This window comes from Nerophis ophidion, linkage group LG15 (assembly GCF_033978795.1).
Source record: "Nerophis ophidion isolate RoL-2023_Sa linkage group LG15, RoL_Noph_v1.0, whole genome shotgun sequence".
In the NCBI taxonomy this organism is placed as follows: Eukaryota; Metazoa; Chordata; class Actinopteri; order Syngnathiformes; family Syngnathidae; genus Nerophis; species Nerophis ophidion.
Window position 1 is genome coordinate 45586628 of NC_084625.1, and position 25616 is coordinate 45612243.

The following is a 25616-nucleotide window of genomic DNA, read 5'->3' on the forward strand; positions in this document are numbered from 1 at the left end:
TACCGTTATATCAATCAATCAATCAATCAATTAAAATATATAGCCATAAATCACGAGTGTGCAATATGATGGCAGTCACACACACGAGATATGTGTGGACTGCAATATGACTCAAGTAAACACCACCAACATTGTATACCGTTATATCAATCAATCAATCAATCAATTAAAATATATAGCCATAAATCACGAGTGTGCAATATGATGGCAGTCACACACAAGAGATATGTGTGGACTTCAATATGACTCAAGTAAACAACACCAACATTGTATACCGGTATATCAATCAATCAATCAATCAATCAATCAATCAATCAATCAATTAAAATATATAGCCATAAATCATGAGTGTGCAATATGATGGCAGTCACACACAAGAGATATGTGTGGACTGCAATATGACTCAAGTAAACACCACCAACATTGTATACCGTTATATCAATCAATCAATCAATCAATTAAAATATATAGTCATAAATCACAAGTGTGCAACATGATGGCAGTCACACACAAGAGGTGTGTGTGGACTGCAATATGACTCAAGTAAACACCACCAACATTGTATACCGTTATATCAATCAATCAATCAATCAATCAAAGTTCATAGCCCTAAATCACAAGTGTCTCATAGGGCCGCACAAACCACAACGACATCCTCGGTAGAGCCCACATAAGGGCAAGGAAAAACTCACCCCGGTGGGATGTCGGTGACAGTGACAATGATGACTATATGAGAAACCTTGGAGAGGACTGCATATGTGGGCAAACCCCCCCTTCTAGGGCAGTGGTTCTCAACCTTTTTCATACCTCCTGTGAGCATTTTTTTAATTCAAGTACCCCCTAATCAGAGCAAAGCATTTTTGGTTGAAAAAAAGAGATAAAGAAGTAAAATAAAGCACGATGTCATCAGTTTCTGATGTATTAAATTGTATAACAATGCAAAATATTGCTCAATTGGTCTTTCTTGAACTATTTGGGAAAAAAGATATAAAAATGACTAAAAACTTGTTGAAAAATAAACAAGTGATTCAATAATAAATAAAGATTTCTAGAAGTAATCATCAACTTAAAGTGCCCCTCTTTGGGGATTGTAATAGAGATCCATCTAAAATTGTAAACATTTCTTCACAAAAAAAAAGAAATGTTTAACATCAATATTTATGGAACATGTCCGCAAAAATGAATATTGCATTGTTGCATTTCTTTTCACAGTTTTTGTTGAAATATTATTCAATAAATATATAGGATTTTTGAATTGTTGCTACCGTATTTCCTTGAATTTAAAACTTCTTCTCACTATTTGCGCTTACCAAAGGCATGCGGTAGAAGTAAGCATGCGCTAATTATTTTAAAACCTCTTCTCACTCCGTCACTTACCAAAGGCATGCCGTAAAAATTTGAGTGTGATGTAAGCTTGGGCCTTAAATCCTACTGAATTTCTCTTAATTTTCTTCACTTTATGCGATTTCAAACTACCGGTATTGAAATCAGCCTCCTCCGTTTTGAAAATGATGACAGGGGAAGTTTCACTCGTGACGTCACGATCTTGACCATGCGCTAATTATTTTTGCGAAGCGAGTTTGACCCGGCAGTAATTCAAGACAGGTGCATACTATATGCCCTGCGGCAATTCGAGGACATACGGTAATCAAACAAAGTTTTTTCTCATATAGCCCTAAATCACGAGTGTCTCAAAGGGCTGCCCAAGCCACGACGACATTTTCGGTTCGGACCCCCCACATTAGGGCAAGGAAAAACTCAACCCAATGGGATAACAATGAGAAAATCTTGGCGGGGACCACATATGTGGGGGTGTGTGTGTGTGGGGGGGGGGGGGGTTGGGGGGGGGACCCCCAACATGGGTGACCATGGACGTGGAGTGGATCTATAGTTAATAGTGTGAGAGTCCAGTCCGTAGTGGATCATCTTCAAAAATGTGATGATGAGGAAAGGGGCGTGACATTAAAAATATCGGTGAGGAAAAAAAAAAAGGGGGAAAATTGCCAGATATTTCCACGCAGTCTTCACCTCCTAAAATGTTTATTATTGTTATTTATAGTCACTGCGCAATTAAAAACACTCTCAAATTTGTTTTTTTCTTTCTTTTTGAAGAAGAAAAGGAATACTTTTTACTTCACTACTTGTCGTGACGCGCGGCGCGCTTTTACGCACGAACGCTGCGTGGGCGCACGGATGCGTGGCGCCGCGGTATTGGGTGAATATTCCATCCATCCATCCATCCAATTTTTTTATACCGCTTGTCCCTTTCGGGTGGTGCTGGAGCCTATCACTGCTGCATTCGAGCGGAAGGCGGTGTACACCCTGGACAAGTCGCCACCTCATCACAGGGCCAACACAGATAGACATTGACACACTAGGGACCATTTTAATGTTGCCAATCAACATATTTCCAGGTGCTTTTTTTTTTTTTTTTTTTGGGCGGTGGGACCAAGCCGGAGGGAACCCACGCAGTCACGGCGAGAACACGCAAACTCCACACAGAAATATATTCATTAATTTTTTTTATTTTTGGCGTGAAAATTCAAGACACCGGAAACGAATTTGTTCGTGTCAAAAAAAAAAAGGTTATATAGATTTTTGTTTGCGTGAGTGCGTGGAATTGGGCTTGATTCGCGGCACACGCCCTGATGAATTAATAAAAGGACGTCGCTTTAACCGTCTTCGAACGCGTGCGTGTGCGTACACGCATTCTACAAGTGTGATGTGCTCATAAAGCGAGAAGACATCTACACGCACACGCGTGGAAATAAGAATAAAAGTTGTGCTAAAAAAAAAAAAAAAAAAAAAAATTTAAATAATAATAATAATCCCCGTGGATCTTTCACTGCAGGACACAAGTTATCTCGCTCCTCTCCACGCCGATCATGAACAATTATTGAGGGGATTATTATTGATCGCGTTTTGCCGCCACGCGTGTTGCCGCGCGGCACGTGACAAAAGTGCTTGGTGAGAATTAAAAAAAACAAAAAACAAGATGCCACAAATGATGGTGGCGGTGCATTTTATGTTATAGAGCAGTGAAGCGAATGCGGGCTCTTATCAATATTTCATGGCCAGCTCGCTTGAACCGAGATGTTCCTTGGCGACGCTCACTTCCTAACATCACAACACGGTGATCGCGCCTGAAAGAGGATTTAAAACATATATATGGCCTTCTTATTCAGCAGCAAGGCTCCATCGGATATGATTCATGCCACAAACGGGCGTGGATGGTAAGTCCACAAAAAAAAAAAAAAGGTAAAACACATGAAAAGAAAGGGAAACGTCATATAAATGTTGCATATGTCGAAAATGATGCACCTGTGTATGCGCATGCATGCACATAGGAGTTTACCGTCTTGTCCCTCTAGAACAGTGATTTTCAACCACTGTGCCGCGGCACACTAGTGCAGTGGTTCTCAACCTTTTTTCAGTGATGTACCCCCTGTGAATTTTTTTTTTAATTCAAGTACCCCCTAATCAGAGTAAAGCATTTTTGGTTGGAAAAAAAAAAGAGATAAAGAAGTAAAATACAGCACTATGTCATCAGTTTCTGATTGATTGAATTGTATAATAGTGATAAAATATTGCTTATTTGTAGTGGTCTTTCTTGAACTATTTTGAAAAAAAGATATAACTAAAAATTTAGTTAAAAATAACTAAAAACTTGTTGAAAAATAAACAAGTGATTCAATGATAAATAAAGATTTCTACACATAGAAGTAATCATCAACTTAAAGTGCCCTCTTTGGGGATTGTAATAGAGATCCATCTGGATTCATCAACTTCATTCCAAACATTTCTTCACAAAAAAAACATTAATATTTATGGATCATGTCCACGAAAAAATCTAGCTGTCAACACTGAATATTGCATTGTTTCATTTTTTTTTCACAGTTTATGAACATACATTCATATTTTATTGAAGTATTATTCAATTTATAAAGAATTTTTGAATTGTTGCTACATTTAGAATATTTCTTAAAAATCTCACGTACCCCTTGGCATACCTTCAAGTACCCCCATTTGAGAACCACTGCTCTATCGGATATTATTCATACCACAAACGGGAAAGTGGCGTGGATGGTAAATCCCCCCCCCCTCCCCCCAAAAAAAAGGTAAAACACATGAAAAGAAAGGGAAACGTCATATAAATGCTGCATATGTCGAACATTATGCACCTGTGTATGCACATAAGAGTTTACCGTCTTGTCCCTCTAGAACAGTGATTTTCAACCACTGCGCCGCGGCACACTAGTGTGCTGTGAGACACAGTCTGGTGTGCTGTGGGAGATAATCTAATTTCACCTACTTAGGTTAAAAATATTTTTTGCAAACCAGTAATTATAGTATGCAACTGATGTGTTGTTGTTGTTGAGTGTAATTCTCAATCAATCAATCAATCAATGTTTCTTTATATAGCCCGGGGGTCGGCAACCCGCGGCTCCAGCGCCGCCCTAGTGGCTCTCTGGAGCTTTTTAAAAAATATATGAAAAATGGAAAAAGATGAGGGGACAAAAAACATATTTTTTGTTTTAATATTGTTTCTGTAGGAGGACAAACATGACCAAACCTCCGTAGTTGCTATAAAGAACGTACTGTTTGTATTAAACATGCTTTACTGATTCGAGTATTTGGCGAGCGCCGTTTTGTCCTACTAATTTAGACAGTCCATGAACTCACCCTAGTTTGTTTACATGCATAACTTTCTCCGACTTTCTAGGACGTTTTTTATGCCACTTCTTTATCTGTCTCTTTTTGTCCACCAAACTTTTAATATTGTGCATGAATGCACAAAGGTGAGTTTTTATTGATGTTATTGACTTGTGTGGAGTGATAATCAGACATATTTGGTCCCTGCATGACTGCAAGCTAATCGATGCTAACATGCTATTTAGGCTAGCTGTATGTACATATTGCATCATTATGGCTTATTTGTAGCTATATTTGAGCTCATATAGTTTCCTTTAAGTCCTCATAATTCAATTCATATCTCATGACACACTATCTGTATGTAATATGGCTTTGAATTTTTTGCGGCTCCAGACGGATTTGTTTTTGTATTTTTGGTCCAATATGGCTCTTTCAACTTTTAGGGTTGCCGACCCCTGATATAGCCCTAAATCACAAGTGGTGATTTAGGGGCGGTGTAGCTCGGTTGGTAGAGCGGCTGTGCCAGCAACCTCGGGGTTGCGGGTTCGATCCCTGCTTCCGCCATCCCTAGTCACTGCCGTTGTGTTCTTGGGCAAGACACTTTCCCCACCTGCTCCCAGTACCACCCACACTGGTTTGAAAATGTAACTTAGATATCGGGTTTCACTATGTAAAGTGCTTTGAGTCACTTGAGAAAAGTGCTATATAAATGTAATTCGCTTCACTTCACTAAGTGTCTCAAAGGGCTGCACGGGCCAGAACAACATCCTCGGTTCAGAGCCCACATAAGGGCAAGGAAAAACTCACAACCCAGTGGGATGTCCATGTGAATGACTATGAGAAACCTCGCTAGGGGAAACCGGATGCAATGGACGTCGAGTGGATCTAGCATAATATTGCGAAAGTCCAGTCCATAGTGGATCTAACATAATATTGAGAGTCCAGTCCATAGTGGATTTAACATAATAGTGAGAGTCCAGTCCATAGTGGATCTAACATAATAGTGAGAGTCCAGTCCATAGTGAAACTAACATAAAAGTGAGAGTCCAGTCCATAGTTGATCTAACATAATAGTGAGAGTCCAGTCCATAGTGGATCTAACATAATAGTGAGAGTCCAGTCCATAGTGGATCTTACATAAGAGTGAGAGTCCAGTCCATAGTGGATCTAACATAATAGTGAGAGTCCAGTCCATAGTGGATCTAACATAATATTGAGAGTCCAGTCCATAGTGGATCCAACATAATAGTGAGAGTCCAGTCCATAGTGGATCTAACATAATAGTGAAAGTCCAGTCCACAGTTGATTTAACATAATAGTGAGAGTCCAGTCCATAGTGGATCTAACATAATATTGAGAGTCCAGTCCATAGTGGATCTAACATAATAGTGAGAGTCCAGTCCATAGTGGATCTAACATAATAGTGAAAGTCCAGTCCACAGTTGATTTAACATAATAGTGAGAGTCCAGTCCATAGTGGATCCAACATAATAGTGAGAGTCCAGTCCATAGTGGATTTAACAAAATAGTGAGACTCCAGTCCATAGTAAAACTAACATAAAAGTGAGAGTCCAGTCCATAGTGGATCTAACATAATAGTGAGAGTCCAGTCCATAGTGGATTTAACATAATAGTGAGATTCCAGTCCATAGAGGATTTAACATAATAGTGAGAGTCCAGTCCATAGCGGATTTAACATAATAGTGAGAGTCCAGTCCATAGTGGATTTAACATAATAGTGAGAGTCCAGTCCATAGTGGATCTAACATAATAGTGAGAGTCCAGTCCATAGTGGATTTAACATAATATTGTGAGAGTCCAGTCCATAGTGCACCCGTGCCCCCCCCCCCCTTCCACAAGGGAGAGAGGGGCAGAGCAGAAAAGAAAAGAAACGGCAGATCAACTGGTCTAAAAATGAGGTTCATTTAAAGGCTAGTGTATACAAATGAGTTTTAAGATGGGACTTAAATTCTTCTACTGAGGTGACATCTCTAACTGTTACCGGGAGGGCATTCCAGAGTACTGGAGCCCGAATAGAAAATACATTATAAGTGTGACCAGTAGATGGCAGTCACACATAAGGGATATGTGTAGACTGCAATATGATGGCAGTAAACGACACCAAAACTTTAAATGTTTCATTGAGAATATAGAACATTACACACGGAACTCAAAAATGTATCATAATGTTTTTAATGTGAATAGCCTGCAGACTTTTTTGGGGCTCTAGGAATCACTAATAAGCCGGAGTTGTTTGAACGCAGATTTCTTGCCGGGATACTCTTCCATATCAGTAGGTGGCAGCCGGTACTTTGTAGATGTCAGAAACAGCTGGAAATTGTGATCTATCATGTTGTATGCTTGCATGTTCGAAATAAACTCAAACTCAAACTCAAACAGCGGGAGGCAGGGTGCAGGTAAAAAGATGTCTGACGCTTGAACCAAAAATAACCAAAAGGTGAGTGCCCACTAAGAAAAGGCATTGAAGCTTAGGGATGGCGATGCAGAACGAAACTAAAACTGAACTGGCTACAAAGTCGACAAAAACAGAATGCTGGACGACAGCAAAGACTTACAGCGAGTGGAGCAGACGGCGTCCACAAAATACATCCGTACATGACATGACAGCCAACACCAAAATAGGAGCGCAAGACAAGAACTTAAATTGTCACCGGTCGTGACAGTACACCTACTTTGAGACAAGAGCTGTAGTGATGCATGCTTGGTTATGGTTGGAATTCATATCCGACAATTGCGACTTTTTACTGTCAACCAAGTTTCGTTTTTTTAACGATTTCTGCTAGTGGTGTCCCTCCGGATTTTTCAACGCAAAAAATGTGCCACAGCTCAAAAAAGGTTTAAAAACACTGCTCTAGAAACACAGATTGCCAAATAGACCTTTGAATTTAATTACGATCAATTTGTGCTTAGCCCCTTTGAAACGGCAACATTTTAACACCTGACATACCTTTTAAATGAATACTCCAACTTTTAGATAATACACCTTGGATAAAAACAATACAATAGAATGTAATACAACAGTAGTTTTATTAGGCCATGTAATAATAAAACGTTCTTCCCACAGAGTAATACCTCAGGAGAAATGTGGCTCTCCATTTGTCAGCATAATGACTAAGATTAAAACACAGTAGCGTAGTAGGCCTAAGTATTTGTTAAAAACAAGCTTTTATTTAAATGTCTATCTGTGTTGGCCCTGTGATGAGGTGGAGACTTGTCCAGGGTGTGCCTTGCATCCACCCGAATGCAGCTGAGATAGGCTCCAGCACTCCCCGTGTCCCCTAAAGGGACAAGCGGTAGGAAATGGATGGAGGGGTCTATAAATGGTAAATGGGTTATTCTTGTATAGCACTTGTGTTCCTTCAAGGTACTCAAAGCGCTTTGGCACTATTTCCACATTCACACACTGATGGCTGGGGATTGAACCAGGAACCCTGAAGTTGCTGCCACGGCCGCTCTACTAACCCGAGCCATGCCGTCGGTATATTTACTATATTTTTGGCCACTATACATTACACACAATTTGAACTGTAATAAAAAATAACAAAACACTGTAATTCAATCAGCCTTGCAATGAGGTGGCGACTTGTCCAGGGTGTACACCGCCTTGCACCTAAAAGTAGCTAAGAAAGGCTCCAGCGACCCCAAAAGGGACAAGCGGTAGAAAATGGATGGAGGGATGTAATTCAATCAAACTGTTTGAAGGATCGTTGATGTAGAGCATGCACCTTGGAGAGTGGACTTCTGTGGTATCCATCCATTTTCTACCGCTTTTACCTTTCGGGGTCACGGGGGGTGCTGGAGCCTATCTCGGCTGCATTCGGGTGGAAGGCGGCGTACACCCTGGACAAGTCACCACTTTATGCATCATCTATGTCAAACACGCCACCAGCAGCTTCTCCATATTTTCATGGATAAATGTCCACCGTTGAAATATAATTCAAACCTCCTTGGCTTGGCGTTGTAATGACTCATTCTGGGTCACGCTGTAAAAAAATTACCAGGATTTTTCCACAGTAAAATATAGTAATCAAAATGTACTGTAAAGTTTACGATAACCTATTTCAATGGACTGTTATTTTACGGTAAAATTCGACAATCATAGTCCTGTAATATTGACATATTACTGTAAATTCAAACTGATTTTTCTCCTGAGGCGTTTCGTCGTTAAAACGAGAGACTAATTCACTACAAAATTACAACTGTGAAGTTACAGCATTTACTTGTAACTTTATTGTGATCAACCGTTCAGTTACAATAAATGGCTGGTTTACAGTAAATTACTGTAAATATTAATTACAGTCAAAGTAACGCGAATATTAGCCGGTCATTTGCTGCGAATTTACAATGGCAATTTTTAAAGTGTTTCGTATCTCATGCTCCCTGCTTCTCCGTCAAACACACCATCAGCAGCTAATCGTTATTTTCATGGATAAATGTCCGGGGTTTAGATTTTAAATTTTTTTTTTTTGTCCTTGGCTGGTTTTGTTTCTACTTATTCTGCTTCAGTTCAAGCAGATTTGCAATGCTACGCTCAAACTGTTTTCCCGCGTTAGCTATCTAGCTAAGCGAGCTGTCATGTTTTTGATGACTTTCTTTAATTCAATTATTTTCACCCCGCTTCTTTTTCTCAAGCACGGTCCTTCGCAATCCATTTCTACTTTCTCATGATTGGAAAAACAGAGTTATGTCGATCTTTAGCGGAAGAGCGAGTATTTTGGTCGGTTCGTACGGGGTTCATTGTGACATTCGATACAGTGTAGAAGAAAAAAATTTGAGAAAATAAATCTGTAAATTTTACAGTGAAAAACTGGTAACTCAGTCGCCAGGATTTTATCGTAACATTTACTTCACTGAATTACTGTAAATTAAAAAACAGCATCAATGTTATTTTTTCCATAATAGTTCTGGTGACTAAAGGCCTACCGAAACCCACTACTACCCACCACGCAGTCTGATAGTTTATATATCAATGATGAAATATTAACATTGCAACGCGGAACACAATTGCAATTATAAATTTCGCCCGAAGTATCCTGTTGAAAACGTTGCGGTATTGTAGCGGACATTTTGATCCAGCTCCCATCCCAGCTATAAATCGTCTGCTTTAATCGCATAATTCCACAGTATTCTGGACTTCTGTGTTGCTGAATCTTTTGCAATTTGTTCAATCAACAATGGAGACGTCAAAGAAGAAAGATGTAGGTGGGAAGCGGTGTATTGCGGCCGCCTTTAGCAACACAAACACAGCCGGTGTTTCCTTGTTTACATACGGCTCTTACCGTAGACATGAGCGGAGAGTTTGCGTCATACCTCCTGCAGCTCTTGCCTCCTCCCACCGGCCGCCACCGACCGTCGGATGCTTACACTGTAGAGGGAAAAAAAAGAAAATCTCAAACGTGGCTTCCCTCTTAGACACTGTCGGAGAGACCCCTCCGACTTTCAGGTACGCGTAGGACCATATAATCTCACTAAAACACTAGTAACACAATAAGCAGATAAGGGATTTTCCAGAATTATCCTAGTAAATGTGTCTAATAACATCGGAATCGCTCCCACTGCCCTCGTCTTTTTTTTCTTTCTAGTCCTTCACTCTCACTTACCTCATTCACAAATCTTTCATCCTCACTCAAATAATTGGGGAAATCGTGGCTTTCTAGGCCCGAATCGCTCTAGCTGCTGGTGGCCATGATTGTAAACAATGTTCAGATGTGAGGAGCTCCACAACCCGTGATGTCACGCGCACATCGTCTGCTACTTCCGGCACAGGCAAGGCTTTTTTATTAGCGACCAAAAGTTGCGAACTTTATCGTGGATGTTCTCTACTAAATCCTTTCAGCAAAAATATGGCAATATGGCGAAATGATGAAGTATGACACATAGAATGGACCTGCTATCCCCGTTTGAATAAGAACATCTCATTCCAGTAGGCCTTAAGCTGCCACAATTCCCAAAACTAGCGGTGGGGAGGCTCGTAACCCAAATTTTTGCATTTTATTTGAATTTGAGCTGTCAAAGTTAACATGTTAACTAGTGTGAAGTAAAGTGAAGTAAAGTGAATTATATTTATATAGCGCTTTTTCTCAAGTGACTCAAAGCGCTTAACATAGTGAAACCCAATATCTAAGTTACATTCAAACCAGTGTGGGTGGCACTGGAAGCAGGTGGGTAACGTGTCTTGCCCAAGGACACAACGGCAGTGACTAGGATGGCGGAAGCGGGAATTGAACCTGCAACCCTCAAGTTGCTGGCACGGCCACTCTACCAACCGAGCCCAAAGAAATGTTTGTGTTAATCACGTACAAACGCAGACTAATAACGCGATTAATTTCACCTTAACCGTGGACGGTTACATGAAAGGAATGTTGTACAGTCAATGACCAGGTCAATGCGTACTTCAGTGTTAAGATGAGGAAGTATAATAATAATAACTACAATTTGAAATTCCGGAAGCAATTGCGTGTGAATGCCTTTTGTGCGCAAGTCTCCAGACAGCCGATACCCGTGAGCGGAACTGAAACCCTTAAATGTCCAGGGTGAGCGGAGTGTGTGGATGTTGGAACGTTTTGAATCGGTTGAGAAATGTGGGATATGGAGAAGTTTGTATATTGCCAGTTCATTATCAATAAGGGGGGGAGATTCCTGGTAATTCTGGGTAAGTAAGACACTTTACAAACTGGGAAACATGGTGGCTTGAATGTCCAGGGCGAGCGGAGTGTGCGGACGTTGGAACGATTCAAATCGGTTGAGAAATGTGGACTTTGCAGTCGATTATACAGTTCGTGAAAACCGTGAATTTCGGGAAAAAGAAAACATTTTGCATTCAGTAAATGGGAAGAGTAGTGTAGGTGGATGGTTGAAAGGTCGGATTTGGGTTTAAAAATGGCTCAAAAATTCGAGAATTTAGGGCGTTGTAGAACTATGAATACATCCACTCATTTGAAGGGAATTTCCAGGAAATATGGGAATTTTGGGGAAAACCGGGAATTTTTGAAAATCTTGATACTAGCACAATTATATTTGGGAATATTTGGAATCGGTTGTAAAATGTTGAATTGAGCAAGGGTATTTTTGAATTCCTGGAATTTCGGGAAAATCAGGTATTTTAACAAAAAGAAAAATAGGAACATTTGTTGTCCCAACTACGAGGAATGTTATTAAGTGGAATGCGCAAAAACGGTAGAAAAATGTGGACTGTGAAAAGTTTCCAGGAAGAAGTGAAACTAGGACTTTGGGCAAAAAATGTACGGTTCGAATCGGTTGAAAAATGTGGGCTTTGTAGTCCATTATATATATTTTGTGAAAACCGGGAATTTTGGGAAAAGGAAAACATGTTTTGCATTTAATAAATGGGAAGAGTAGTGTGGGTGGATGGTTGGAAGGTCGGATTTGAGTTTAAAAATGGCTCAAAATTTCGAGAATTTAGGGTGTTGTAGAACTATGAATACCTCCACTCATTTAAAGGGGGAATTTCCTGGAAAATTTGGGAATTTCGGGGAAAATCTGGAATTTTTGATACTCTTGATACTAGCACAATTGTATTTGGAAATATTTGGAATTGGTTGTAAAATGTTGACGTAGCAGACAGTTTGAATTGAGAAAGGGTATTTCAGAATTCCTGGAATTTCGGGAAAGCCGGGAATTTTAACAAAAACAAAAATATGAACATTTGTTGTCCCAACTAAGAGGAATGTTATGAAGGGGGAATGGTCAAAAATGGTAGAAAAATGTGGACTGTGAAAACTTTCCAGGAAGAAGTGAAACTAGGGCTTTGGGAAAAAAATCTACGGTTCAAATCGGTTGAGAAATGTGGGCTTTGCAGTCAATTAAATATTTTGTGAAAACCGGGAATTTTGGGAAAAGGAAAACGTGTTTTGCATTCATGAAATGGGAAGAGTAGTGTGGGTGGATGGTTGAAATTTCGGATTCGGGTTTAAAAATGGCTAAAAATTTTGAGAATTTAGAGCGTTGTAGAACTATGAATACATCCATTCATTTGAAGGGGAAATTCCTGGAATTTTGGGGAAAACCGGGAATTTTTGAAAATCTTGATACTAGCACAATTATGTTTGGAAATATTTGGAATCGGTTGTAAAATGTTGACGTAGTAACAGTTTAAATTGAGAAAGGGTATTTCAGAATTCCTGGAATTTCGGGAAAACCGGGAATTTGTACGAAAATAAAAATATGAACATTTGTTGTCCCAACTAAGAGGAATGTTATGAAGGGGGAATGGTCAAAAATGGTAGAAAAATGTGGACTGTGAAAAGTTTCCAGGAAGAAATTAAACTAGGGCTTTGGGAAAAAAATGTACGGTTTGAATCGGTTGAGAAATGTGGGCTTTGTAGTCAATTATATATTTAGTGAAAACCGGGAATTTTGGGAAAAGGAAAACATGTTTTGCATTCAGTAAATGGGAAGAGTAGTGTGGGTGGATGGTTGGAAGGTCAGATTTGGGTTTAAAAATGGCTCAAAATTTCGAGAATTTAGGGCGTTGTAGAACTATGAATACATCCACTCATTTGAAGTGGAATTTCCTGGGAATGTGGGAATTTTGGGGAAAACAGGGAATTTTTTGAAAATCTTGATACTAAATTATATTTGGGAATATTTGGAATCGGTTGTAAAATGTTGAATTGAGCGAGGGTATTTTTGAATTCCTGGAATTTCGGGAAAATCAGGTATTTGAACGAAAAGAAAAATAGTAACATTTGTTGTTCCAACTAAGAGGAATGTTATGAAGGTGGAATGCTCAAAAAACGGTAGAAAAACGTGGACTGTGAAAAGTTTTTAGGAAGAAGTGAAACTAGGGCTTTGGGAAAAAAATGTACGGTTCGAATCGGTTGAGAAATTTGGGCTTTGTAGTCCATTATATATATTTTGTGAAAACCGGGAATTTTGGGAAAAGGAAAACATGTTTTGCATTCAATAAATGGGAAGAGTAGTGTGGGTGGATGGTTGAAATTTCGGATTCGGGTTTAAAAATGGCTAAAAATTTTGAGAATTTAGAGCGTTGTAGAACTATGAATACCTCCACTCATTTAAAGGGGGAATTTCCAGGAAATTTGGGAATTTCGGGGAAAATCGTGAATTTTTGATAATCTTGATACTAGCACAATTGTATTTGGAAATATTTGGAATTGGTTGTAAAATGTTGACGTAGTAGACCATTTGAATTGAGAAAGGGTATTTCAGAATTCCTGGAATTTCGGGAAAACCGGGAATTTGTACGAAAAGAAAAATATGAACATTTGTGGTCCCAACTAAGAGGAATGTTATGAAGGGGGAATGGTCAAAAATGGTAGAAAAATGTGGACTGTGAAAAGTTTCCAGGAAGAAGTGAAACTAGGGCTTTGGGCAAAAAATGTACGGTTTGAATCGGTTGAGAAATGTGGACTTTGCAGTCCATTATATATATTTTGTGAAAACCGGGAATTTTGTGAAAAGGAAAACATGTTTTGCATTCGATAAATGGGAAGAGTAGTGTGGGTGGATGTTTGAAAGGTCGGATTCAGGTTTAAAAAGGGTTCAACATTTTGAAAATTTAGGGCGTTGTAGAACTATGAATACCTCCACTCATTTAAAGGGGGAATTCCTGGAATTTTGGGGAAAACCAGGAATTTTTGAAAATCTCGATACTAGCACAATTATGTTTGGAAATATTTGGAATCGGTTGTAAAATGTTGACGTAGTAGACAGTTTGAATTGAGAATGGGCATTTCAGAATTCCTGGAATTTCGGGAAAACCGGGAATTTGTACTAAAAGAAAAATATGAACATTTGTTGTCCCAACTAAGAGGAATGTTACGAAGGGAAAATGGTCAAAAATGGTAGAAAAATGTGGACTGTGAAAAGTTTCCAGGAAGAAGTGAAACTAGGGCTTTGGGAAAAAAATGTACGGTTCGAATCAGTTGCGAAATGTGGACTTTGCAGTCCATTATATATATTTTGTGAAAACCGGGAACTTTGGGAAAAGGAAAACATGTTTTGCATTCGATAAATGGGAAGAGTAGTGTGGGTGGATGGTTGAAATTTCGGATTCGGGTTTAAAAATGGCTAAAAATTTTGAGAATTTAGGGCGTTGTAAAATTATGAATACGTCCACTCATTTAAAGGGGGAATTTCCTGGAAATTTGGGAATTTCGGGGAAAATCGGGAATTTCGGGGAAAATCGGGAATTTTTGAAAATCTTGATACTAGCACAATTGTATTTGGAAATATTTGGAATTGGTTGTAAAATGTTGACGTAGTAGACCATTTGAATTGAGAAAGGGTATTTCAGAATTCCTGGAATTTCGGGAAAACCGGGAATTTGTACGAAAAGAAAAATATGAACATTTGTTGTCCCAACTAAGAGGAATGTTATGAAAGTGGAATGGTCAAAAAACTGTTTAAAAATGTGGACTGTGAAAACTTTCCAGGAAGAAATGAAACTAGGGCTTTGGGAAAAAAATGTACGGTTCAAATCGGTTGAGAAATGAGGACTTTGCAGTCAATTATATATTTTGGGAAAACCGGGAATTTTGGGAAAAGGAAAACATGTTTTGCATTCGAAAAATGGGAAGAGTAGTGTGGGTGGATGGTTGAAAGGTCGGATTTGGGTTTAAAAATGGCTCAAAATTTCGAGAATTTAGGGCGTTGTAGAACTATGAATACGTCCAAACTATGAATACATATATATATATATATATATATATATATATATATATATATATATATATATATATATATATATATATATATATATATATATATATATATATATACACATACATACATATACATATATATATATATACATATATACATATATATATATAGTATATGTATGTATATATATAGGGAGATATAGATTGATTGTGTATATATGTATATATATATATATATATATATATATATATATATATATATATATATATAGGGGCAGCGCACAGTGGTACAGGAGTTAGTGCATCTGCCTCACAATACGAAGGTCCTGAGTTCAATCCCGGGCTCGGGATCTTTCTATGTGGAGTTTACATGTTCTCCCCGTGACTCCGTGGGTTCCTTCTGGGTACTCCGGCTTCCTCCCACCTCCCAAAAAAAAACCATGCACCTGGGGATAGGTTGATTGGCAACACTAAATTGGCCCTAGTGTGTGAATGTGAGTGTGAATGTTGTCTGTCTATCTGTGTTGGCCCTGCGATGAGGTGGCGACTTGTCCAGGGTGTACCCCACCTTCCGCCCGAATACAGCTGAGATAGGCTCCAGCATCCCCCGCGATCCCGAAAGGGACAAGCGGTAGAAAATGGACTATTTTCACATATATACACAAAAAAAAATGAAGTTTTTTATTTTTATTTTTTGATAATAATTTCTGAAAAGTAAACAAATTTAATTACTGTGCGTATATGAATTGAATCAAACAGAGGAAAAAAACAAGAAAGATATCGAGCGTGTAAAACAGAACTTCCGCGAACACGCCGAGTCCACCCGCAAGTAGTTTTTGACCAGGACTCGGACAGAATAAGAACAGATAGGACGGCAAGTTTGGAGGATTTTGTTAACATCAGCACATTTTTGTTGGCATAATTCCGCGGTTGGAAAGCAGCAAAATGCACGGCGAAAAATTGACCACTCTGAAACAAATGTGTTGGGGTAAAAAAATATCGCTGGGGGGTGAACATGGAACAGATTTTCTATTTCACGGAGAGATCATTCAAAAATACGTCTGTTTATCCATCCATTCATTTTCTACCGCTTGTACCTTTCCGGGTGGCGGGGTGTCACTGGAGCCTATCTCAGCTGCATTCGGGCGGAAGGCGGTGTACACCCTGGACAATTCGCCACCTCATCACAGGGCCAACACAGACAGACAACATTCACACTCACATTCACACACTAAGGACCATTTAGTGTTGCCAATCAACCTATCCCCAGGTGCATGTCTTTGGAGGTGGGAGGAAGCCGGAGTACCCGGAGGGAACCCACGCAGTCACGGGGAGAACATGCAAACTCCACACAGAAAGTTCCCGAGCTCGGGATTGAACTCAGGACTTTCGTATTGTGAGGCAGACGCACTAACCCCTCTTCCACCATGCTGCCTTGTTTAAATAATGAACAATGTTGTTGTTGGATTTTCAACACTGAAGTTCCAAATCCAGTGTTGTTTATTGTTTACTCACTGTACAAAAATGTTTTAATTTGTTGGTAAGAAAATGGCAGCTCAGTCACCAGATTTTAAATGTACAATTTAGAGTTTGTTTACAGCGCATTAGTCTAAATCAGGCCTGGGCAATTATTTGGACTAGAGAAAAAAAATTTGTCCGACGGCCGGTATATTTGATTTTTAGGAACACTAATACAAACCCCGTTTCCATATGAGTTGGGAACTTGTGTTAGATGTAAATATAAACGGAATACAATGATTTGCAAATCATTTTCAACCCATATTCAGTTGAATGCACTACAAAGACAACATATTTGATGTTCAAACTCATAAAAAATTTTTTTTTTGCAAATAATAATTAACTTAGAATTTCATGGCTGCAACACGTGCCAAAGTAGTTGGGAAAGGGCATGTTCACCACTGTGTTACATCACCTTTTCTTTTAACAACACTCAATAAACATTTGGGAACTGAGGAAACTAATTGTTGAAGCTTTGAAAGTGGAATTCTTTCCCATTCTTGTTTTATGTAGAGCTTCAGTCCTTCAACAGTCCGGGGTCTCCGCTGTCGTATTTTAGGCTTCATAATGCGGCATACAATTTCGATGGGAGACAGGTCTAGACTGCAGGCGGGCCAGGAATGTACCCGCACTCTTTTATTACGAAACCACGCTGTTGTAACACGTGGCTTGGTATTGTTTTGCTGAAATAAGCAGGGGCGTCCATGATAACGTTGCTTGGATGACAACATATGTTGGTCCAAAACCTGTATGGACCATTCAGCATTAATGGTGCCTTCACAGATGTGTAAGTTACCCATGCCTTGGGCACTAATACACCCCCATACCATCACAGATGCTGGCTTTTGAACTTTGCGCCTATAACAATCCGGATGGTTATTTTCCTCTATGTTCCGGAGGATACCACGTCCACAGTTTCCAAATATAATTTGAAATGTGGACTCGTCAGCCCACAGAACATCTTTCCACTTTGCATCAGTCCATCTTAAATGAGCTGGGGCCCAGCGAAACCAGCAGCGATCCTGGGTGTTGTTGATGAATGGGTTTCGCTTTGCATAGTGGAGTTTTAACTTGCACTTACAGATGTAGCGACCAACTGTAGTTACTGACAGTGGTTTTATGAAGTGTTCTTGAGCCCATGTGGTGATATCCTTTCAACACTGATGTCGGTGTTTGATGCAGTACCACCTGAGGGTTCAAAGGCCCGTAATATCATCGCTTACATGCAGTGATTTATTTATATTCTCTGAACCTTTTGATGATTTTCCCGTAGATGGTAAAATCCCTAAATTCCTTACAATGGCTCGTTGAGAAATGTTCTAAAACTGTTCGACAATTTGCTTACAAAGTGGTGACCCTCGCCCCATCCTCGTTTGTGAATTACTTAGCATTTCATGGAAGCTGCTTTTATACCCAATCATGGCACCCACCTGTTCCCAATTAGCCTGCACACTTGTGAGATGTTCCAAATAAGTGTTTGATGAGAATTTCTCAACTTTATCAGTATTTATTGCCACCTTTCCCAACTTCTTTGTCACGTGTTGCTGGCATCAAATTGTAAAGTTAATGATTATTTGCAAAAAAAAAAAATGTTTATCAGTTTGAACATCAAATATCTTGTCTGTGTAGTGCATTCAACTGAATATGGGTTGAAAAGGATTTGCAAATCATTGTATTCTGTTTATATTTACATCTAACACAATTTCCCAACTCATATGGAAACAGAGTTTTTACAAAACCTCACAATAATGTCTGATTGAATTCTACAAATATTATGACAGGCTGCCTTAAAAAACATAATGGTTTTTTATAATTTTTCTATGAAGAATAAAACACTGAATATTGACAAAATATGAATGTCACACCCCCTTTCGATCGACATATTTTACAATCAAGTGAAACTCAACAAAAATGAAATATGGACGCGAAGGATACAAAATAAACACACCTACAATCTGATACATCTGATATTTGCTGAATTTCCCACTGGGATCAATAAAGTACTTTCTATTCTATTCTATATATCACTAAGATTTAGAACTTTGTTGTGAAAATCTCCTTCCGCGTCCGTGGAAACGCTTCCCGCCCACAATGTTTGGTGCCTCGTCTGAGCTGCTGTGACATAGATGACCATAGTAACTAATTAGATGACCATAGTAACTAATTAGATGACCATAGTAACTAATTAGATGACCATAGTAACCAATCAGATGACCATAGTAACCAATTAGATGACCATAGTAACTAATTAGATGACCATAGTAACTAATTAGATGACCATAGTAACTAATTAGATGACCATAGTAACTAATTAGATGACCATAGTAACTAATTAGATGACCATAGTACCTAATTGGATGACCATAGTAACTAATTACATGACCATAGTAACTAATTAGATGACCATAGTAACTAATTAGATGACCATAGTACCTAATTGGATGACCATAGTAACCAATCAGATGACCATAGTAACCAATTAGATGACCATAGTAACTAATTAGATGACCATAGTAACTAATTAGATGACCATAGTAACTAATTAGATGACCATAGTAACTAATTAGATGACCATAGTACCTAATTGGATGACCATAGTAACTAATTACATGACCATAGTAACTAATTAGATGACCATAGTAACTATTTAGATGACCATAGTAACCAATTAGATGACCATAGTAACTAATTAGATGACCATAGTAACTCATTAGATGACCATAGTAACTAATTAGATGACCATAGTAACTAATTAGATGACCATAGTACCTAATTGGATGACCATAGTAACTAATTACATGACCATAGTAACTAATTAGATGACCATAGTAACTAATTAGATGACCATAGTACCTAATTGGATGACCATAGTAACTAATTAGATGACCATAGTAACTAATTAGATGACCATAGTACCTAATTGGATGACCATAGTAACTAATTAGATGACCATAGTAACTCATTAGATGACCATAGTAACTAATTAGATGACCATAGTAACTAATTAGATGACCATAGTACCTAATTGGATGACCATAGTAACTAATTACATGACCATAGTAACTAATTAGATGACCATAGTAACTAATTAGATGACCATAGTACCTAATTGGATGACCATAGTAACTAATTACATGACCATAGTAACTAATTAGATGACCATAGTAACTATTTAGATGACCATAGTAACCAATTAGATGACCATAGTAACTAATTAGATGACCATAGTAACTAATTAGATGACCATAGCAACTAATTAGATGACCATAGTAACTAATTAGATGACCATAGTAACTAATTAGATGACCATAGTAACTAATTACATGACCATAGTAACTAATTAGATGACCATAGTAACTAACTAGATGACCACAGTAACTAATTACATGACCATAGTAACTAATTAGATGACCATAGTAACTATTTAGATGACCATAGTAACCAATTAGATGACCATAGTAACTAATTAGATGACCATAGTAACTAATTAGATGACCATAGCAACTAATTAGATGACCATAGTAACTAATTAGATGACCATAGTAACTAATTAGATGACCATAGTAACTAATTACATGACCATAGTAACTAATTAGATGACCATAGTAACTAACTAGATGACCACAGTAACTAATTAGATGACCATAGTAACTAATTAGATGACCATAGTAACTAATAAGATTACCATAGTAACTAATAAGATTACCATAGTAACTAATAAGATTACCATAGTAACTAGTATATCATCCATAAACTCAGATTCCAAGCATTGAAATACTTTGTATCGTTCAAGACTTATGGTCATTAGAAAAAAATCACTGCAAAACAAAATGGCAGCTACACTTTCCATCTTAAAGATCTGAAAAAATGATTTGGGAATGTCCGGTGTACCAGATTGAAAAGCTCAACGGGCCGCATGTGGCCCCCTGGCCTTAATTTACCCAGGTCTGATCTAAATGAAAATTCTAGTCACCGGATTTTTACTGTAATTTCGAAAGATGCAAATTTTACAGCCCACGGTTCAATTTGATTCCTTCCGATTCCTGGTGTGATGATTGGATTCGGAATCGGTTCTCGATTCAAAGTGATTCTCGTAACATTTGGTGTAACAATTATAATACAACCTTTTGAAAACAAAGGCACCTAAAATCATCTTTTTAAAAAGTTAGATTTTTAAGCAAAATTGTAAGTACTTTTTTTTGTTTGTTTGTTTTAAAAAATGGATTGTAGAAAATTATGAATCAGTTTAGGATCGGATTCGGTAAGAATCACGATTCCATCCCGATTTGGTGTAACAACTATAATACGAGCTTTTCAAAACAAGTTCCAGTAAGACTGTTATTTTTACGATACAATTCTGGCAACTGATATGCTAACTTTCTACTGTAAAATCTGTGGTTGTTGTTACTTGGGGCGGTTTAGCTCGGTTGGTAGAGTGGCCGTGCCAGCAACTTGAGGGTTGCAGGTTCGATTCTCGCTTCCGCCATCCTAGTCACTGCCGCTGTGTCCTTGGGCAAGACACTTTACCCACCTGCTTCCAGTGCCACCCACACTGGTTTGAATGTAACTTAGATATTGGGTTTCACTATGTAAACCGCTTTGAGTCTCTAGAGAAAAAGCGCTATATAAATATAATTCACTTCACTTCACTTCACTACTACATTACCATTATCGTGAAAACAGTGGCACTGTTTTTTTTTTGGTAAAATTCTAATTACTGAGCTAACAGTTTTTTTTACCGTAAAGTCACTGTGATTTGAAAAATGCTACCACTGTTAATTTTCCGATAAAATCCTGGCAACTGAGCTGCTAGGTTTTTCACGCCAAATCTACAGTTGTTGTTTTACATTGTTTTACGGTTGATGGAAAAAGTGTGCCATTTTTATTTTTGGGATGAAAATTCTGGTGTAAGAGCCCTCAGTATTTTTTTAAGTAACCTCTAAGGATGCAAATCTTACAACAACTGACGGTTTGATTCCGATTCCTGGTGTGATGACTGGATTCAGAATCTGTTCTTGATTCAAACTGATTCTCGGAACATTTGGTGTAACAATTATATTACAACCTTTTCAAAACAAGTTCCAGTATCACTGATAAAATTTACGATACAATTCCGGCAACTGATATGCAAACTTTCTAACGTAAAATTTGCAGGTTGTTGTTTTTACAGTGCATTACCATTATCGTGAAAACGGTAGCACTGTTATTTTTTGGTAAAATTCTAATTGCTGAGCTGCCAGTTTTTTTACCGTAAAGTTACTGTGAATGGAAAAACGCTACCACTCTTCATTTTCCGATAAAATCCTGGCAACTGAGCTGCTACGTTTTTCACGCCAAATCTACAGTTGTTGTTTTACGGTGTTTTACGGTTAATGGAAAAAGTGTACCACTTTTATTTTTGGGATGAAAATTCTGGTGTCAGAGCCCTCAGTTTTTTTTTCGTAACCTCTAAGGATGCAAATCTTACAACAACTGACGGTTTGATTCCGATTCCTAGTGTGATGATTGGATTCAGAACCGGTTCTTGATTCAAACTGATTCTCGGAACATTTGGTGTAACAATTATAATACAACCTTTTCAAAGCAAGTCCCAGTACTATTGATATTTTTACGGTACAGTTCTCGCAACTGACATGCTAACCTTCTACCGTAAAATCTGTGGTTGTTGTTTTTACAGTGCATCGCCGTGAATGGAAAAACGCTACCACTGTTAAATTCTGGCATCTGATCTGCCAGTTTTTTTTTGCGTAATTTCTAAAGATGCAAATTTTACAACAACTCACAATCAGATTCCGATTCCTGGTGTGATGATTTGATTCAGAATCGGTTCTTGATTGAAACGGATTCTCGTAACATTTGGTGTAATTATTTTAATACAACCTTTTCCAAACAAGTTCCAGTACCACTGTTATTTTTACGATACAATTCTGGCAACTAGCATGCCAACTTTCTACCGTAAAATCTGCGGTTGCTGTTTTTACAGTGCATTGCCGTTATTGTGAAAACGGTACCACTGGTATTTTTTGGTAGAATTCAAGTTACTGAGCTGCCAGTTTTTCACAGTAAAATCTACGGTCATTGTTTTTACAGTGCATTACTGTGAGTGGAAAAACGCTACCACTGTTAATTTTTTCCGATAAAATTCTGGCAACTGAGCTGCCAGTTTTTCACAATAATTTCTAAAGATGCAAATCTCACAACAACTCACGGTTCAAGTCTGATTCCTGTTGTGATGATTCGATTCAGAATCGGTTCTTGATTCCAACTGATTCTCGTAACATTTGGTGTAACAATTCTAATACAACTTTTTCTAAACAAGTTCCAGTACCACTGTTATTTTTACGATACAATTCTGGCAACTGATATGCTAACTTTCTACCGTAAAATCTGCGGTTGCTGTTTTTACAGTACATTACCATTATTGTGAAAACGGTACCACTGGTATTTTTTGGGGGTAAAATTCTAGTTACTGAGCTGACAGATTTTTACATCCATCCATCCATTTCCTACCGCTTTCCCTTAATATTTTCTAAAGATGCAAATCTTACAACAACTGACGGTTTGATTCCGATTTCTGGTGTGATGATTCGATTCAAAATCGGTTCTTGATTCAAACTGATTCTTGTGACATTTGGTGTAACAATTATATAACAACCTTTTCAAAAAAAGTTCCAGTACCACTGATATTTTTCCGGGACAGTTCTCCCAACTGATATGCTAACTTTCTACCGTAAAATCTGTGGTTGTTGTTTTTACAGTGCATTACCACTTTTGTAAGAATGGTACCATAGGTATTTTTATCGTTAATTTCTAGTTACTAAACTGCCAGTTTTTTAACTTAAAATCTACAGCTGTTGTTTTTACATTGCATTACCGTAACTGGAAAAACACTAGCACTGTTAATTTTCCGATAAAATTCTAGCGTCTGAGATGTCAGTTTTTTTGCGTAATTTCTAAAGATGCGAATCTTACAACAACTCACGGTTCAAGTCTGACTCCTGTTGTGATGATTTGAATCAGAATCGGTTCTTGATTAAAATTGATTCTCTTAACATTTGGTGTTACAATTATATAACAACCTTTTCAAAACAAGTTCCAGTACCACTGTTATTTTTACGATACAAATCTGGCAACTGGTATGCTAACTTTCTACTGTAAAATCTGCGGTTGTTGTTTTTACAGTACATTACCATTGTTGTGAAAACGGTACCACTGGTATTTTTTGGTAAAATTCAAGTTACTGAGCTGCCAGTTTTTCACAGTAAAATCTACGGTCATTGTTTTTACAGTACATTACTGTGAATGGAAAAACACTACCACTGTTAATTTTCCAATAAATTCTGGCATTTGAGCTTACAGTTTTTTACAATAATTTCTAAAGATGCAAATCTTATAACAACTCGTGGTGTGATTCCGATTCCTAGTGTGATGATTCGATTCAAAATCGGTTCTTGATTCAAATTGATTCCCGTAACATTTGGTGTAACAATTATAGACTGTAAAAACAACAACCGCAGATTTTACGGAAGAAAGTTAGCATATCAGTTGCCAGAATTGTATCGTAAAAACAACAGTGGTACTGGAACTTGTTTTGATAAGGTTGTTATATAATTGTTACACCAAATTCTGGCAAATGTTATGCTAACTTTCTACCGTAAAATCTACGGCCGCTGTTTTACAGTACATTACTGTGAATGGAAAAACACTACCACTGTTAATTTTTTCCGATGAAATTCTGGCAACTGAGCTGCTAGTTTTTTTCAATAATTTCTAAAGATGCAAATCCTACAACAATTCGATTTTGATTCCTGGTGTGATGATTCGATTCAGAATCAATTCTTGATTAAAATTGATTCTCTTAACATTTGGTGTTACAATTACATAACAACCTTTTCAAAACAAGTTCCAGTATCACTGTTATTTTTACGATAAAATTCTGGCAACTGATATGCTAACTTCCTACCGTAAAATCTACGGCCGCTGTTTTACAGTACATTACTGTGAATGGAAAAACACTACCATTGTTAATTTTTTACGATAAAATTCTGGCAACTGAGCTGCTAGGTTTTAACAATACTTTCTAAAGATGCAAATCTTACAGCAATTCATGGTTCGATTCCGATTCCTGGTGTGATGATTCGATTCAGAATCAATTCTTGATTAAAATTGATTCTCTTAACATTTGGTGTAACAATTATATAACAACCTTTTCAAAACAAGTTCCAGCACCACTGTTATTTTTACGATACAATTCTGGCAAATGTTATGCTAGCTTTCTACCGTAAAATCTACGGCCGCTGTTTTACAGTACATTACTGTGAATGGAAAAACACTACCACTGTTAATTTTTTCCGATAAAATTCTGGCAACTGAGCTGCAAGTTTTTTACAATAATTTCTAAAGATGCAAATCCTACAACAATTCGATTTTAATTCCTGGTGTGAGGATTTGATTCAGAATCAATTCTTGATTAAAATTGATTCTCTTAACATTTGGTGTTACAATTACATAACAACCTTTTCAAAACAAGTTCCAGTATCACTGTTATTTTTACGATAAAATTCTGGCAACTGATATGCTAACTTCCTACCGTAAAATCTACGGCCGCTGTTTTACAGTACATTACTGTGAATGGAAAAACACTACCACTGTTAATTTTTTGGGGGATAAAATTCTGGCAACTGAGCTGCTAGGTTTTAACAATACTTTCTAAAGATGCAAATCTTACAGCAATTCGTGGTTGGATTCCGATTCCTGGTGTGATGATTGGATTCAGAA

The 25616-nt window shown here is 37.8% G+C and overlaps 1 protein-coding gene and 1 long non-coding RNA gene across 4 annotated transcripts in view; one reads left to right on the plus strand and one right to left on the minus strand.

Annotated features, from left to right (window-relative positions):
- Nucleotides 1-25616, minus strand: part of LOC133569710 (uncharacterized) — a 63818-nt gene that overhangs the window by 14118 nt on the left and 24084 nt on the right. For 2 of the 3 annotated variants that reach the window (XR_009809857.1, XR_009809856.1), the window contains exon 2: nucleotides 9954-10039. This is a non-coding gene — a long non-coding RNA (uncharacterized LOC133569710). The remainder of the gene's footprint in view (nucleotides 1-9953; nucleotides 10040-25616) is intronic. The other variant, XR_009809855.1, reaches the window with a different exon arrangement.
- shha (sonic hedgehog signaling molecule a) overlaps nucleotides 1-25616 on the plus strand; it is a 32916-nt gene that overhangs the window by 1837 nt on the left and 5463 nt on the right. The gene's annotated exons all lie outside the window — the stretch shown is intronic.